Here is a 5,569-nt window from a genome sequence, read left to right on the forward strand (position 1 = left end):
CACCCAAACTACCACGTCCCTCACACTCGAACTCGCATTCACACTGACGCATTCACACTCGCATTCACACTCACGCTCGCACTCGCACTCACCCTCACACTCGCACAGGCACTCGCACTCACACTCACACGCACTCCCCACTCTCAACGCACTCGAACTCGCACTCGCACTCAAATTCGCACTCGCAAAAAAAAAAAACAAAAAAAAAAAAAAAAAAAAAAAAAACAAAAAAAAAACAAAAAAATAAAAAAAATTCCACTCGCACTCTCACCTCACACTCGCACCGCACTCACGCTCGCACTCGCACCTCACCCTCACACTCCACAGGCAATCGCACTCACACTCGCACTCGCACTCACACTCGCATCATTCGCATTCCACTCAAATTCGCACTTGCAAAAAATCAAAAAAACCAAAACAAAAACCCCAAAAACAAAAACTTAAAAAAACTAACAAAAAGATTGCACTCGCACTCACACTCGCACTCACACTCACACTCACACCTGCACTCACACTCACACTCGCACTCACACTCACACTCGCACTCAACATCGCACTCACACTCGCACTCACACTGAACACAGCACTCGCACTCAAACTCAAACATTGCACTCTTTGCTTACTGCACTCAAAACTCGCACTAACCACTCACACCTCGCACTCACATCATCACTCACTCGCACTCGCACTCGAATCGCACTCCAAAAACACCAAAAAACTCCACAACAAAAAACTGAAACTCAAAATTGCACTCGCACTCACACTCGCACTCGAACTCGCACTCGCACTCAAAATCGCACTAGCAAAAAAACAAAAAAAACAAAAAAAAAACAAAAAACAAAAAAAACAAAAAAACAAAAAAATAAAAAAATAAAAAAAATTGCACTCTCGCACTCACACCTTACACTCGCACTCACCTCCGCACTCGCACTCACCACTCAACTCGCACACACTCGCACTCACACTCACCTCGCACACCACTCACACTCGCCAACACTCACCTCGCACACTCGCACTCGCACACAATACTCAAAATCGCACTCGCAATACAAAAAGCATAAAAAACAAAAAACAAAAAAACAAAAAAACAAAAAAAAAAAAAATTAAAAAAATTGCACCGCACTCACACTCGCACTCACATCGTCAACTCACACTCACACTAACACTCCACTGCACACAAAGCTCCATTTGCACTCACATCGAACTCGCACTCACACTCGACACTCGATCACACTCGCACTCATCACTCACGCTCACACCGCACTCACCTCACCTCGCACAGGCCACTCGCACTCACACTCACATCACTGCACTCACAACTCGCACTCGAACTCGCACTCGCACTCAAATTCGCACTCGCAAAAAAAAACAAAAACAAAAAACAAAAAAACAAAAAAAAATAAAAAAAAAACACTCGACTCACTCACTCACCACTCGCACTCGCACTTCACACTCGCACTTACCCACTCGAACTGCACACCACTCAAATCGCACTCAAGATCGCAAAAAACAAAAAAAAACAAAAAAACAAAAACAAAAAAAATAAAAATAAAAAAAATGCACCGCACTCACACTCGCACTCACACTGACTCATTCGCACTCGCCACGTCAACTCCCCACTTGCCTCACACTCGACTCACATCGCACTCGCATTCACACTCGCCTCGCACTCATCGACTCAACTCACTCCACTCACTCACCACTCGAAAAAACAAAAAAACACTCAAAACAAAACAATCAACTCGCACTCACACTCCACTCACACTCGCAATCGCACTCACCTCAAAACACACTGCACTCCACTACTCGCACTCACATCGCACTACACTCTCCACTCACTCGCACTCGGACTCGCACTCACCAAATTGCACTCTCGAAAAAAAACAACAAAACAAAAAAACCACAAAACAAAATAAACAAAATAAATAAAACTTGCACTCTGCCTCACACTGCACTCGACTCCACTCGCACTCGCATCAACTCCACTCGCACGCATCGCACTCAAAACTCACACTACGCACTCAATCACACTCGCCTCGAACTCCACTCGCACTCAATTCGCACTCGCAAAACAAAAAAAAAAAAAAAACAAAAAAAAAAAACAAAAAACAAAAAAAATAAAAATCAAACTTGCACCTTGCAATCACACTCGCACTCACACTCGCACACACACTCGCACTCAACTCCACTCGCACCCCGACTCGAACTCGCACTCAAACTCGCACTGCACTCACAACTCGCACTCACAAACATCGAACAGCACAAAAAATCAAAAAACTGCATCACTCTACTCGCACTCCACTCACACTCCTGCACTCACACCACAATCGCACTCGCACTCAAAATCGCAACTCGCAAAAAAAACAAAAAAAATACAAAAAAACAAAAAATAACAAAAAACATAAAAAAATTCACAAAAGCACTCACACTGCACTCGCACTCACACTGCACCATCCACTCAAATCGACTCGCAAAAAACTACAATCACACTCAAAAAAAATCAACAACTAGATAAAATCGCACTCACACCACTCACACTGCACCTCGCACTCACATCGCACTAACCTCACACTACACTCACACACTCGCACTCAATCACTCGCATCTTCCACTCGCACTCAATCATCGCAATCGAAAACAAAACAAAGCAAAACCACAATAAAATAAATGCACTCACTCACACTCACAATCGCACTCAACTCAACTGCCTGCAACTCACACTCCAACACGCACTCCACTCGCACTCATCACTAACTCCCTCCACCCTCCACACTCGCTTCAACTCGCACTCATCCAAATCGCACTCGCAACAAAAACAAAAAAAAAAAAAAAAAACACAAAAACAAAAAACAAAAAAATAAAAAAATTCATCCTGCACACTCACACTCACACTCGCACTCAATCACACCTCACCTCACACCACTCGCATCAGCACTCACACTCGCCCACTCACCTACGCACTCGACATTCGACACTCGCAAAACAACAAAAAAACAAAAAAAATCAAAAACAAATAAAAATTAAAACATACCCTGCTCGCACCTCACCGACTCACTCACCTCACACTCGCAACTCACCTCACACTCGCACAGCATCCTCACTCACTCACTCGCATCTCCACTTGCACATCACACTCGCACTCGAACTCCACTCGCACTCAAAAAAAAAAAAAAAAAACAAAAAAAAAAAAAAACAAAAAAAAAAAAATAAAAAAATTGCACTCACACTGCATCACACGCACTCAACACTCTACTCACACTTCGCACTCACGCTCGCACTCGCACTCACACCACTCACTCGCACTCCACTCACACTCGCACTCCACCTCGACTCCACAACATCGCACGAACTAACAAAATCAATGCACTCTTGCTCGCACTCCATCAATACAAACACTCACACTCGCACTCACAACTCCACTCGACACTCGCACTCGCACTCCAAAATCGCACTCGCAAAAAAACAAAAAAACAAAAAAAAAAACCAAAAAAAAAAACAAAAAAAAAAAAAAAAACAAAAAAACACAAAAAAAATAAAAACCAACATAACAAAAAAAAACAAAAACAAAAAAAAAAACAAAAAAAACAAAAAAAACAAAAAAAAAAAAAACAAAAAAAAAAATAAAAAATTGCACTCGCACTCACACTCACCACTCACCGCACTCACACTCACACCTGCACTCACATCACACTCGCACTCGCCACTCACTCGCACTCACTCGCACTCCACTCGCACTCACATCAACTCACACACAAACAAAAAACTAAATTGCAACTTGCCCTCACACTCGCACTCCACTACACTCGCACTACATTCCTACCTCGCACTCGCAATCGCACTCAACTCCACTTGCCCACCTCACACTCGCACTCAACTCCGCACTCCACTCCATCAACTCGCACTCGCACTCGCATCGCAAAACAAAACATCAACCACCCAAAAAAACAAAAACAAAACAACATACAAAAACTAAACAAAAACCCCACCACAAAAAAGAAAAGAAAGACAACAAAAAAATCAAAACAACATAAAAAAACAAAAAAAAAAAAAAAAAAAAAAAAAAAAAAAAAAAAAAAAAAAAAAAAAAAAAAAAAAAAAAAAAAAAAAAATAAAAAAAATTGCACTCGCCACTCACTCGCACTCAACTCACACTGCACTCACACTCGCACTCGCACTCCACACACTCGCACTCACACTCAGCACTCGCATCACACTCCACTCACACTCACACTCAGCACTCGCACTCAACCACTTCACACTCGATCGACTCGCACTCCACTCAATCAAACTCGCACTCTCTCCACTCGCACTCACACTCGCACTCAACTAAACTCGCCCACTCACACTCGCATCGAACTCGCACTCAAAAATCGCACTCGCAAAAAAACAAAAACAAAAAAAAAAAACAAATAAAAAAAAACAAAAAAAAAAATAAAAAAATAAAAAAACAAAAAAACACAAACAACAAAAAAATAACAAAAAAAAAAAAAACAAAATCAAATAAATAAAACAAATAAAAAAAAAAAACAACGAAAAAAAAAAAGAAAAAAAAAACAAAAAAAAAACAAAAAAATACCCAAAAATAAAAAAAATTGCACTCGCACTCACACTCGCACTAAACTCGCACTCACACTCACACCTGCACTCACACATACACCTTCACACTCACGCTCACACTCGCCTCACACTCGCACTCACACTCGCACTCACACCACACCGCCACTCCCACTCGCACTCAAAAAAAACTCGCACTCAAACTCAAAAACACTTTGACTCGCACTCGCACTCACACTCGCACTCGCACTCACACTCGCACTCAGATTCATACTCACTCTCGCACTCGCAATCGCACTCAAACTCCCACTTGCCCTCACACTCGAACTCGCACCCCACACTCGACCTCGCACTCACACTCGCAGTCGAACTCGCACTCGCACTCAAATCACATCGGAAAAAAAACAAAAAAACAAAAAAACAAAAAAAAAAAAAAAACATAAAAAAATAAAAAAATAAAATAAAAAAAATTGCACTCGCACTCACATCCTGCACTCGACTCCCCACTCGCACCCCAACTCACACTCGCACAGCCTCGCACTCACACTCACCCGCACCCCCACACAACACTCGAACTCCACCTAAATGCACTAAAAAAAAAAAAAAAACAAAAAAAAAAAATCAAATTTAAATTAAAAAAAATCCCCCACCCTCACTCACACTCCCGCACTCCCCCACTCACCTGCACTCCACGCACAACGCACTCACACTCAACTGCACTCCGCACTCACCTGCACTCAACTCCCACTCATCACTCAAAACCAAACTCACTCTGCTCACTCCCCAACCGCACCACTCGCAACTCACATCAACTCGCACTCGCCCAAAACGCACTCGAACCCCCCCTCGCACTCAAAATTCGCACTCGCAAAAAACCCCCAAACAAAAAAAAAAAAAACCCAAAACAAAACAAAAAAAAAAAACAAAAAAAAAAAAATAAAAAATTGCACTCGCACTCACACTACACTCGCACTCGCACTCCATCAATCGCATCACCTCACACTCGACAGCCCCA

The sequence above is a fragment of the Vulpes lagopus genome, chromosome 8, assembly GCF_018345385.1.
Source record: "Vulpes lagopus strain Blue_001 chromosome 8, ASM1834538v1, whole genome shotgun sequence".
NCBI classification, from domain to species: Eukaryota; Metazoa; Chordata; class Mammalia; order Carnivora; family Canidae; genus Vulpes; species Vulpes lagopus.